The 13,921-nt window shown below is 44.3% G+C and overlaps 1 protein-coding gene across 5 annotated transcripts in view; it reads left to right on the top strand.

Moving 5' to 3' along the window:
• The window catches only part of hivep3b (HIVEP zinc finger 3b), a 399,719-nt gene that overhangs the window by 150,200 nt on the left and 235,598 nt on the right, over positions 1-13,921 (top strand). The window lies entirely within an intron of this gene.

Below are 13,921 nucleotides of genomic sequence, written 5' to 3'. Positions count from 1 at the left end.
TGTTAAAGGAAACAGAGAAACAACTATCATTACAATTTGGAAAGATAAGGCAGTACAATCTTTTAGATTAGATGCTGTACAGTGTGGAAACAGGCCCTTCGGCCCAACAAGCCCACACCTCCCCTCCGAAGAGAAACCCACCCAAACCCATTCCCCTACCCTATATTTACCCCTGACTAATGCACCTAACACTGTGGGCAATTCAGCATGGCCAATTCACCTGACCTGCACATCTTCGGATTGTGGGAGGAAACCGGAGTGCCCGGAGGAAACCCATGCAGATACAGGGAGAATGTGCAAACTCCACACACACAAGCGGAAATCGAACCCAGGACCCTGGTGCTATGAGGCAGCAGTGCTAACCACTGAGCCACCATGCCACCCATTTCCAAATTACTTTTGTTTGTTGAAGGGAGGTGAGTGTCGCTAGCTAGGCCAGTGTTTGTTTCCCATCCCTAATAGCTCTGGTGAAAGTGGTATTGAGCTGATATCTTGAATAGCTGTTTGGCTTGGACATCCACAGAACTGTTAAGAAGTGAGTTCCAGGATTTTGACTCGGCAACAGTGAAGGAATGGTGTTATAGTTGTAAGTCAAGACGGCGTGTGGTTTCCAGGGGAACTTGTAGACAGTGATGCTGCTGTCCTTTCCTTCCAGGTGGTAGATGTCAGGAGAGATTGGAAGGTGCAGTCACAGAGGCCATATTGAGATGTTACAGCGCATCTTACACATGGCTACCACTGAACGTTGATGGTGGAGGGAGTGAATGTTTGTGATGTGGTGCCAATCAAATGGGCTGCCTGGGTGGTGTCAAGCTTCTTGAGTGTTGTTGGAGTTACACTTATCCAGGCAAGTGGACAATATTCCATCACACTCCTGACCTTTGCCTTGTAGATGGTGAACAGGTTTTGGGAAGAATCACCATTTGAAGGTATATTTGATAATCATAAAACTTTAATGATGTGGGATCATACTTGATTTTTTTCTACATTAACAACAGTGATTACTCAAAATACTTAATTGAAATTCTGAAGTGATGAAAGGCAAAATCTTTCTGTTCTTTATATAATTGGCTGTTTAGAAGGTGGCTCCATTCACCCTTACGTTGGTGTGTCATTTTAGAATAACATAGTTCATGCAGCATGGGATATTTTCCAGAGTAATACAGCTCATGTGCTATGAGTGATTGCATTTCATAAAATCAATTCAGGTTAAATTTCCTGTCTCTCATTCTGGGCAAAAATGATAAAGGTGCAAATCTAGAGTCCTTTATATATCGAAGGATGCTTGTAAGGGGTACTGCTGACCTCGTACTGCTTTCTACAGGAATGAGGTTGGGGTATAACTATCCCAGGGTAATGCTACCTGAGGAAAATTCTGCCTCAGAGGATTGCTGCCCCAGGATAATGCAGCGTTGGGTAATTCTGAATCAGCGAAATTCTCCCCGAGGTTAATTCTGTCCCAGAGTGATACTGCCTCACAGTACGTCTGCTGGGGATACTGAGGCCCTGGGGTACTGCTGTCTCACTACAGTTACATACAGACAAAACAAAATATTAATATTGTGATGGAGGAATAAGGAATTACTAGGGAAGCATTTAAATAGCACCAGTCCTCAGGATTGAGTGGTTGCTTTTGTTTCCCAAATCACTTCATTCTAACATTTGAACCAGATCGAAATGTCAAGATGCTTAGGCAAGGACTTTCAGAAAAAGGTTCAAGGCCTACTCGAGTACTTAAGTTAAACAGCTTTAAAAGAAAATAAAAGTAATGTTTGCATTTATGTAGCATCATAATCATTGAATGGTTTGAAAAATGTTTGTCATCATTCATGACTTTTCAGTACCTCTTCCTACTGACCCCTCGGCCATGACCCCACCCCCCATCACCAAACCATCATCTCCCAGACCATAGAGAACCTCATCACCTCAGGAGATCTCCCACCCACAGCTTCCAACCTCATAGTCCGGGAACCCCGCACTGCCCGGTTCTACCTCCTTCCCAAGATCCACAAGCCTGACCACCCTGGCCAATCCATTGTCTCAGCATGCTCCTGCCCCACTGAACTCATTTCTACCTACCTCGACTCTGTCCTATCCCCCCTAGTCCAGGAACTCCCCACATACGTTCGAGAAACCACCCACGCCCTCCACCTCCTCCAAGACTTCCGTTTTCCCGGCCCCCAACGCCTCATCTTCACCATGGATATCCAATCCCTCTACACCTCCATCTGCCATGACCAGGGCCTCCAAGCCCTCTGTTTCTTCCTCTCCCGACATCCCCAACAGTACCCTTCCACCGACACTCTCATTCGTTTGGCCGAACTGGTCCTCGCCCTTAACAATTTCTCCTTTGAATCCTCCCACTTCCTCCAGACCAAAGAGGTAGCCATGGGCACCCGTATGGGCCCCAGCTATGCCTGTCACTTTGTTAGCTATGTAGATCTTCCGTAATTACACCGGCACCACTCCCCACCCCTTCCTCCGCTACATTAATGACTGCATTGGCGCCACATTGTGCTCCCGCGAGGAGGTTGAGCAATTCATCAACTTCACCAACACATTCCACCCTGACCTTAAATTTACCTGGACCATCTCTGACACCTCCTTCCCCTTCCTGGACCTGTCCATCTCCATTAATGACGACCGACTTAACACCGACATTTTTTACAAACCTACCGACTCCCACAGCTACCTGGATTACACCTCTTCCCACCCTACCTCCTGCAAAAATGCCATCCCGTATTCCCAATTCCTCCGCCTCCGCCGTATCTGCTCCCAGGAGGACCAGTTCCACCACAGAACACACCAGATGGCCTCCTTCTTTAGAGACCGCAATTGCCCTTCCCACGTGGTTAAAGATGCCCTCCAACGCATCTTGTCCACATCCCGCACCTCTGCCCTCAGACCCCACCCCTCCAATCGTAACAAGGACAGAACGCCCCTGGTGCTCACCTTCCATCCTACCAACCTTCGCATAAACCAAATCATCTGCCGACATTTCTGCCACCTCCAAACAGTCCCCACCACCAGGGATATATTTCCCTCCCCACCCCTTTCCGCCTTCCGCAAAGACCGTTCCCTCCGTGACTACCTGGTCAGGTCCATACCCCCCTACAACCTACCCTCCCATCCTGGCACCTTCTCCTGCCACTGCAGGAATTGCAAAACCTGTGCCCACACGTCCTCCCTCACCTCCATCCAAGGCCCTAAAAGAGCCTTCCACACCCATCACAGTTTTACCTGCACATCCACCAATATCATTTATTGTATCCGTTGCTCCCGATGCGGTCTCCTCTACATTGGGGAGACTGGATGCCTCCTAGCAGAGCGCTTTAGGGAACATCTCCAGGACACATGCACCAATCAACCACACCCCCCTGTGGCCCAACATTTCAACTCCCCCTCCCACTCTGCCGAGGACATGGAGGTCCTGGGCCTCCTTCACCACCGCTCCCTCACCACCAGACGCCTGGAGGAAGAACGCCTCATCTTCCGCTTCGGAACACTTCAACCCCAGGGCATCAATGTGGACTTCAACAGTTTCCTCATTTCCCCTGCCCCCACCTCACCCCAGTTCCAAACTTCCAGCTCAACACTGTCCCCATGACTTGTCCTACCTGCCTATCTCCTTTTCCACCTATCCACTCCACCCTCCCCCCGCCCCTGACCTATCACCTTCATCCCCTCCCCCACTCACCTATTGTACTATATGCTACTTTCTCCCCACCCCCACCCTCCTCTCGCTTATCTCTCCGCCCTTCAGGATCTATTCCTAATGAAGGACGTTTGCCCGAAACGTCGATTTTACTGCTCCTCGGATGCTGCCTGAACTGCTGTGCTCTTCCAGCACCACTCTAATCCAGAATCTGGTTTCCAGCATCTGCAGTCATTGTTTTTACCTAACAAGCAGTAATGAGGCCAATGGCCTGTTTCTGGTGGTATTGGCTGAAGAGAGGTCTGTTGATCAGGATGCAAGTAGAATTCCTTCAGACATTGCAAACTGTTCAATGAAACTTGCTGCTAGCACTAAATGAAGTGCATCCTACGCACAGGTTGTAGAGCTTTGTAGCTTGGGCTCAATAACTACAATAAGCTAAGAATCTCAGAATTCTACTGTGAATGTGCAGTTGTATTTTCATGCAAGCATCTCGGGTGAATCATCACTGACCCACTTATCCTTATGTGTAGCAAGCTCTCCATAACGATGAAATAACCTGCCCACAGAACAAATAAATCTCTCTCACTTTGTTGCTAGGTGCTGTAAATGCTTTGTCTTATTCCCTGTTCCCTTACCTGAATTGAATAAAGAAGACTCTGTGCAAGAAAACGTACATGTGGGGGCAACATTATTGGCACTAAGTGTGCGTGGGAGGAGAGATGCTGAAATTTATGAATAGCCAGCTGCAGCTCCAGTAGAAAATTTTCAATCACTCCGTATCTCCATTCATAGCCTGATGCTGTGTTGCTGGAATCATTTCAAATCTCTCCATTGGTACAAAGTGCTGTCTTAGTTCCTTTCTTTGACCAATCCAGTGTGACTATTCCCCTGTACCCAGTCCCCACTTTCATGTCCAAATCGCCATACTACCCACTGATCATGCTGCTTTGTTACTGCTTAGTTCTGCACAATATCAGACATGTATCACAGGGCTGAGACTGGGGCTGCTGTTGAATGGAGATGATTAAGAGGTGACCTGATAGAATTCTTTAGAATTCAGAAGTGGTGCAATAAGGAATGATAGAGTAGTCTCGTGCTGAAGGAGGTCATTTGGTCCCATTGAATCTATGCCAGACCTTTTGAAGTGCAATCCCACTCCTCTGCCTTTGCCTTCATTACTTGAGATCTTTTCCTGCAAGTATTTATGAAGAAGATTGTTCCATTTATGGGGGATATTCAAACTAGAGGCTGTAAATACACGTTAATCATTAATAAATCTTGGAATTCAGGGGAGAGTTTTCTAACTCAGAGTGATTAGGATGAGGACCTCGCTACAGAAAGCGTTTGAGGCAAAAAGCACAGATATATTTAGGTGGAAGAAAAAAGAATGGAAGGATTCGCAATTAGGATGAGTGTAGAGAGGTGAGGAGGAGGTGCAGTATGGAGCATAAAATCTAGCAGAGAGCTGTTGAGCCCAATGGCTTGTTTCTATGCTATACATTCATTGTATTAATATTATTAATATGGTTACTGGATCAGCTGGATTGGAAAGCTGTGTCATGGTTTGATAGCACAAAGTGGTGGGCCAGGAAATCTCTGATAGCACTCTCTGTCAGGATGTCTGTATCATGCTCTGCTTTGTGTCCTCTTCAGAGAGCAGAGTTCACAGTGCAAAAGGGAGTTCCACTGTTTTATGGAAACGAAGAATGGGGCAAATATGAGAATGGTACAAAGTGGTCCTGATCAGTGTTCTGCCAAGAATTTGAGAGAGCTGTGGAAATCTGGCCAAAGTCCAACAATGCTCTGCAGGCTGAGACAGCAGAATCACGAGTTTACTATTGCTGCAGTCTGCAGTGTGGCAACAGCTGACGGGTGACAACGCTTGTCAACTCTGGTTGTGGGTATTCCTGAAGTTTTATCTCGTGACCTCAGCCACCTCCACCCACCCCCACCCCCCACTCCAATCAACCTATCACTGCGTCTGTGCTTGTGCTGAACTCAGACCATGTTTCTTCACAAACCTCTCCTGTCCCCAGATTGTAGCTTTCTCTCACTCGCTGTTAATCATGCTGTTCTTAACATATTTATTTCTTTTCCTGCGATTACATCTAAAGAAACCAGTCAGGGATAGGTTAAAAGAAAACACAGAAAGTAGCAGGACAGGATCTTTGTTGGTTCCGACAGTGATAGATTCAGTAGTTGGAAACACTTTTGCCCTCTAAGTTTTGGATTCAAGCCCCACTCTGGGGATGGAGTACAGGGGTATCTAGGCTGACACTCCACTGCAGTACAGAGGGAATGCCTCAGTGTGGGGATCTGGATTTTGCATGAGACATTAAACTGAGAGCCCAGCTGCCTGCTCTGCTAGATGTATAAGAGTGGGTGAGTTATCCCCAATGTCCTGACTAATAGTCAACCCTCCATTATCACAGAGTCAGATTATCCGGTCATTATCATGTTGCTGTTTGTGGGAACTTGCAAATTGGCTGCTGAGTACCTACATTGTAACAGTCACTACACATCAATATAGTTCATTGACTGTAAAATGCTTTAGAGTATCCTGAAATCATGAAATGCAAGTCTGAAATACAATTCTTTCTTTTTTCTGAGAGCTATTGTAATCACATACTGGTTGCATTTTGTAATTTGTGTTGCCATTTATTTAACTCCAATTGAAGGTAAACATGGGCCCTTGAAATTAGACAATCGTATACTTATGGAGCACTTTATCATTTCATTGAAGCATCTCCGAGTGTTTCATATCCACGAGTTACATATTTTGAAACACGCTGCATCTTTTGCAAGCCACGAAAACTACCATTCTCAGCCTAAAGCATCCTCACCAAACCTTTTGAGATTTTTAACAAAAACAGAAATTGCTGGTGAAAATCAGCAGGCCTGGCAGCATCTGCAACAAGAAAGTAGAGTTAACATTTAGATTACTTACAATGTGGAAACAGGTCCTTCGGCCCAACAGGTCCACACCGACCCTCGGAAGGGCAACCCACCCAGACCCACTCCCCTACACCTAACACTACGGGCAATTTAGCATGGCCAATTCACCTAACCTGCACATTTTTGGACTGTGGGAGAAACCAGAGCACCCGGTGGAAACCCACGCAGACACGGGGAGAATGTCCACACAGATAGTCTGAGGCAGGAATTGAATCCTGGTCTCTGGCGCTGTGAGGCAGCAGTGCTAACCACTGTGCCACTGTGCCGCCCAATTCAGGTCCAGTGACCCTTCTTCAGCAGTTCTGAGTTTCTCCAACACTTTCTGTTATTAATTTGCGATCTTCAGCAAATTCTTTATTTTAATTTCACCTAGTTTTTTATTTGCGTTGATGGTTTGTAGTTTGAGGGGAATGTGTTCACCCGGTGGCAAAATGCCATTCAGCCCCCTTACCTGGGCTAACTCTTTGAAAATGCTATTCAGTTAGTCCAGCAGTTTTATTTGATCACCATGACCTTATTTTGATTTTTCAGTACACATCCAATTGCTTTCGAAAGTTGCTCTTCAGTCTGGTGCCATGACCTTCTCAAGCTGCATAAGTCAGATCATAGCCACCCAGTCAGTAAAAAGCAGTTCTGCTCACCCTGGTTCATTTGCTCATTGTGTTAAATCTGCATCCTCCAGCTGTCAATCCTTTTGCCACAGCAAAACAGTTCCTCATTCTTATTTCTAACAAAACTATATAACATTTTGAAGCCATTGATTAATCATCTCTGTTCCTGATATTTCAAGGCCTTGCTGATCAGGGTGCCAAGTGAAAATGGAGGTACTATTTCAGGTTTAGATTTTAGATGTTATTGTCATATGTACACAAGTACAAGAGCACAGTGAAAAGTACATAATAGTGCCATAAATGGTGCCATCTTAGATGCCAAGGCACCTCGGTATAAAAGAAAACTTAGGTACAAAGTAGTAAGAGAAATGTGAGTCAAAAATTTAAGCATTATTTCATAGATCGTCGAAAAGTAAAGAAACAGGTACTAGTTTACATTAAGGTCTTTCATAGTTTAAACGAGGAGAATAAAAGAATAAGTTAAATATTCAAATCTTTGATGAGTCCTCTGCCGATCTTGCTCTCTGGGGAGACTTCAGCTGTCTGTTCTCGACACCCCCATCACAGATACCATCACTGCTGCTGAAACTAGTGTCTTTCTGATCTCCCGCGGTGCGTCAGGAACATGATCGGGCAAGATCCACTCACACGCCTAACTGAGACACCGCCACAAGCCATCGAAAGACCATGCCAGGAGATCAGGCCGAGACACACCGAGAAAGTAGGCTGAAAGATCAGCCTGAGAGACCACGCCGAGACCCACCAGGAGACACGCCAAGAATTCAGGCCGAGACACACTGAGAAAACAGGCTGAGAGATCAGGCTGAGAGAGCAGGCCGAGACCCACCGAGAGACCAGGCCGAGACTCACCAAGAGACAAGGCCAAAAGATCAGACCGAGAAACACCAAGAACGTAGGCTGAGAGATCAGCCTGAGAGACCAGGCTGACACCCACCAAGCGGCAAGGCCAAAAGATCAGGCCAAGACACACCAAGAAAGCAGGCTGAGATATCAGCCTGAGAGACCAGGCCGAGACCCACCGAGAGATCAGGCCAAGAGATCAGCCCAAGACACACATAAAAAGCAGGCTGAGAGATCAGTCTGAGAGACCAAGCCAAGAGATCAGGCTAAGATACAACGAGAAAACAGGCTGAGAGATCAGCCTGAGCGACCAGGCCAAGATCCACCAAGAGACCAGGCTGAGACACACCGAGAAAGCACACTGAGAGATCAGTCTGAACGACCAGGCTGAGACCCACCGAGAGACCAGACTGAGATCCACCAAGAGACCATACCGAGACACACTGAGAGACCAGGTCGAGAGACCAGGCCAAGGTCTGCCATGGGGGAAGTGACCACCAAAGAGGGGGGAGAAAGAGAAGAAAAAGGGAAAAAGAGAGAAGGAAATGAGAAATAATAGGAGCAGAGGGTCTCCGGTTGGAGTGTCCTATTCCGATGTCACCTTGACCATATTTAGACCCACTCAGTCATACTGTGCTTCATTCCCAACTTCATTAGGTTAGTGTGAAGGATTCTCTTTCTCAACCTCCCCCTTCGCCTGAGGCCAGGTGACCTTCAGGTTAAACCACCACTATCATCTGTCTCTAATGACAGAGCAGACCTTGGTCTGGTGAAGCAACGGTGACTTTAACTTACATTAGTTGATAATAAAAAAAACATTCAAACAAAACTTTAAGAAGTACACAAACAATTTCACTTGCTAATTTGCTGGTAACAGTGGCCAGGAGATGAATCATTCATTTCTGGATTGCCAAAGACAGGCCCAGAGGATAAACTCCATCTCTGCTTGTGGGGAGGGACTGTGAAACCTGTGAGAATGTTGGACTCCTAACCACATGTGTCTCTGCATTCCCTGTTTCAATTATCACTTGAGATAACATTTTTAATGCCATATTTAATTTTGATTGCTTTTGATAATTTAAAAAAATGTTTTTCAAACTGTGGCCATCTCAGAGGATGTATATTAGACTTGGGGATATATACAAACAATATAAACATGTCTTCACTCATCTAGAGAAAACATTTGTCTTTACATAGCCACTTTCAGGAATGTGGCATGTCCCAAAGTGCTTCACAGCCAATGAGATATGTTTGAAGTACACACTTGGGTAATGGTATTGTAACAGCCAAGTGGTCCCCAACAAAACCCACAAACATTGATTTGATAATGATCAGAGTTTTTTGTGAGATTGGTTGGAGAATAAATATTAGCCAGGACACAGGGAAGAGATCACCTGCACAATACTATATAGATTACAATATATACAATACAAGCATGTATAGGTAGGAACATGTCTATGGAGATTTACCATGATATTGCATATGGTGAAACTGTTTATATCAAAAGTGTTCTAACACCATAATGTAAAAGGCCAAGTGTAACAGGAATTGTTTCTGAGAAACAATACGAGAGACAAGATGACACAGTTTAAATATAAGAGGTAGAGCTCTTGCATTGCAGTTGTAGTGCCCCTAGCTCTGGCCCAGAAGGCAAGTTCCACCGGCTCCACAGTTGTGTCTTAACACGTCTGAAGAGGTTGATTAAAAGCAAGAGGTTGGAGAAAGTGAGGACTGTAGCTGCTGGAGATCAGAGTCGAAGAGTGTGGTGCCGGAATAGCACAGCCAGTCAGGCAGCAGCTCCCTGACCAGCTGCACTTTTCCAGTGCCACACTCTTCACCTAAAAGTAAGAAACCTCAACTTAAGACTGAGACGAGACATTTTTGTTTCTGAGGGTCATTAGTAGTAATTCCCTTCCCCAGAGAACAATGGAACCGGGGCTATTGATCATTTATAAGAATGATTTCAAGAACACTGGGTTGGCAGAGGAGTCACAGGCTGCAATTAGATTAGATCAGTCATGATTTCATCAAATGATGGATCAAACTCAAAGGGCCAGATGGTTTATTCCTGTTCCTAATTCATTTGTTTGTATGTAGGAGGCAAGTGACACTTGTAGGAACTATCAGTTTCACTCAAGACTTATGTTAAGAAGAGAAATGTATGCTCTAAAACAAAATTCAAGTTGCAACCACACCTTGGCTTTATCAGATCATAGAATAGAATTATAGAGTACTTACAGTGCAGGAAGCAGGTCATTCAGCATATTGAGTCCACACTGACCCTCTGAAGAACATTCCACCAAGACCCACACCTCTACCTTATCCCTGCAACCCTGCATTTCTCAATGGCTAATCCACACAACCCGCAAATCCTTGGACACTCTGGGCAATTTAACATGGCCAATCCTCTTAACCTGTCCATCTTTGGACTGTGGGAGTAAACTGGAGTACCCAGAGGAAACCCACGTAGATACAAGGAGAACATGCAAACTCCACACAGACAGTCACCCGAGGCTGGAATCACATGTGCTAACCACTGAGCCACCGTGCCACCCAGATCAGGTGTACAAACTTGCCTAGGTACTTTTTCAGTGTGTTAATTGTTGTGTGCAGGGTGAATGTGGTTTCATTTGCATGAATTTCTGTTCTGCACTATGTGCTCCAGCCGGTTGGTGGGGAGGTCATTAAACTCGGAGGTGATGATCAGCAGCTTGGAGATTCCCAACACTTTTGACTCCCGATTAACTTTAGCTGGCAGACAACAAGAAGTTAGCACTTTTAGCAAATTAAAAATGTCCCAAGGCACTTTCACATCAGCATGATAAAACAGATGGTGACACCAAGCCATTTAAGGAGATATTTGGTTTGATGACCAAGAGCTTGGTTAAAGAGGTAGATTTTCAGTTGGGGACAGTTGGTGCTGTGAATTCCCCCTCAACTACATTGCTCCCTACTCTTCTGCCCCCATTAGAATTACAAGCACTGCCCTGGAATACTCAGAAATTGTAAATTGATGATCAGGACACTGCAACCTGGAGAAAGATCATAAGACTGCTTTATTTTGAAAAGAAAGTATCTGTTTAATTTGTGAGCAATGCTGCGATAAATTGAAATATTTCACTGAGAAAGTGCACATCTAATTCCATTAATTTTAACTAAATCTAACCTGATTTCAAAGACAACACAAGCGGGAAGTTATTGCTAAAATCTCCAAAGAATGTTGGGATTTCTTAATGTATGCACATTCCTGCCAGCTAAAACCACTGAGGTTTTACAACATCTGTTTTCCATTTAGATATAACGTATATATTTTAAAACCAAGATATAATTATGGGATTGTGAAAAAGCCAGAAAACTGTTTACTTGAACAAAGTGAGTTCTAGGAAAACTGACAACTTAATTTGTGTTCCTCATTGTTGGTGAAACTGGAATATCACCATCAGAACCATTCTGAAAAAAAAGGAATTAACAAAAACAACCTGATTAAATTTAATAACTCTTTTGGGTTTCTATTTTTTTCTTTCTTCAATTCCTCACTCTCGCTCTCAAAGTCATTGACTCCTGACCCTCCTGGTGACTCCTCACTCACCCCAGTGACTCCTCACACTCACTTGTGGTTGTCTTACTCTCCGTTGTTGATTCACCATTCACTATCACCCCCAGGAATTTGCCATTCACTCACATGTGTGTTGCCTTGCACCTGATGACTCCTCACTCACTCTTGGTAACTCCTTACACATTCTCATTTCTCCCCACTCACTCTCAAACACAACTGGTCTCATTTTTGGCATAACAACAAAGATTACTGAAATAAAAATATTCTTAAGATTTGTCCTGATATCTTTTAAATACTGTGCCTCAGTAGGTTGCCCCATACATAACATGTAATTACTTAACTAGACATCCTTTGGCAATCCTGGAGTAGATGCTAATGCCCAACAAGTCACATATAGCTGGTTTCATATTGCAAGGCCACAGTGAACTGGATCACCACTCCATTTAAATGCATTCCACTTCTGGTCCTTGCAGTTAGCAGTGACAGCAAACGTACATTCTTGTGGTTTCAGCTGGACGTGAGCTCTGGTTCAACTGTAAAAGGTCAAGACGCAAATCCACGGCGCCACTCACTCCCCATGAATCTGTTCTATCTTTAAGACCATCAAAGTGCCACTTTAAAGTAAGTGTCCATTCCCTAGCTTCATTCTGGTCAGTAGTTGCTGTTTATTCTGCAGGTTATAGTTAACGTATTGAACACTAGCTTCTTAGTAACCCAGCTGGTCATGGCATAAGGGTTGAGTAGCTGAGTCTGTGAATACACATCTGGCTCAGTCCCTAGTCGCATGCCATGTGGACAATAGCAGGATTGTATTTGGCCTCAATCCACACAGGACTGAAGCCTTTTGGCTGAATTTGAATGTAGATGGCAACAGAACAAGGTTTAATTTGTTTATACATTTAAAGAAAAAGCACATGCATTTGTTGTGATGCCTTTCATATCCCAAAGCATCTTTCAGTCAAGGAAGTAGCATGGAAGGGTATTCACTTTTCTATTGTAGGAAACATAGCAATTCAATTGTGCACAGCCAGATTTCACAAGTAGCAATAGGTAGTGCCCAGATCATTCCTCTATTGTTATTTGGTGCTGTACACCATATTATAGGAGCTTGGATTTAAATCGAAGTACCATTCTCAATTTTCCATTCAATCATGGAGCAAGAGGAAGACAGTCAGCCCCTCAAACCTGCTCCACTATTCAGCTGATCTGATTACTCCACCTTCCCAGCTACCCTCAATATCCTTTTGCTTCCTTCTGAAAAAACTCTGTCTTCAACATATTCAAGGTGTTGAGGAAAAGAGTTACAAAGATTCACAGCCCTCTGAGAGAAAGAAAATTCCCCTGATCACGGTCATAGGTTCATACAGCATCGAAACAGGTCCTTCAGCCCAATATGTCTATACCAACATGCCAACACCAATCACACTTATCAGCGCTTGGTCCATAGCATTACTTTGTTCCTGTCTTAATTGGGCCTCCCTTATTTTAAAGCAGTGACCGCTCCGATGACTTACTCCAGGTCAGTGATAGATAATAATTGAATAGCAGTAATTGCTGTAGAATTTGACCATTATACAGAAGAATCACACCATGTGACCACTGGAAGCACTGAAACCATGATTATTTGCTGTCAAAACTATCTTGCAGTTCAGTTTCATGTTGTTGAGTTATCTGGGGTGGAATTTCCCAACCTCCCATGCTGAATATCTCTCAGGAAAGTTCCATTGTTCGGGTTTTACAAGTAAAATACCGACAGGCGAAAAACAATTCATGATGCGTTTTCAAACAATAATGTAAATTAGAGGAAATAAACAACTACAAAAGAAGAATTGCTGCAAAGATTTATTTTTAAAAAGGTTGCTGAAAGTAATCTAAGCGAGGAAATACATAAATAGGTAGGAACAAAAATGTGATTCATGGTGAACAGTAAGATTTCATTTCTGCACTTTTGTAATTTCCTTCACTCTCACAAGATTTGGCAATCTTTATGCTTCTCTCGCACTGAAATCTGACACAGTCTGAGTTGTATTCACTCTGCCCATCTCTCCATTAAGATGCAAAGCCCTTCCAAAATCTACAAAGCACAATTTAAGAGTGTGATGGAATACACTCCACTGGCCTGGATGGGTGAGGCTTCAGCAATACTCCATAAGCTTGACACCATCCTGGACAATGCCGCCCACTTGTTTGGCACCACATTCACAAGCACCTACTCCCTCGACCACTGATGCTCAGTGAGTGCTATCCACAAGATGCATTGCAGAAATTCAGTAGGTCCCT

This window comes from Chiloscyllium plagiosum, unplaced genomic scaffold (assembly GCF_037043375.1).
Source record: "Chiloscyllium plagiosum isolate Xiang-an unplaced genomic scaffold, Cpla_swu_hap1 HiC_scaffold_30, whole genome shotgun sequence".
Classification (NCBI taxonomy): domain Eukaryota; kingdom Metazoa; phylum Chordata; class Chondrichthyes; order Orectolobiformes; family Hemiscylliidae; genus Chiloscyllium; species Chiloscyllium plagiosum.
This window is presented reverse-complemented; position numbering and strand designations above follow the sequence as displayed.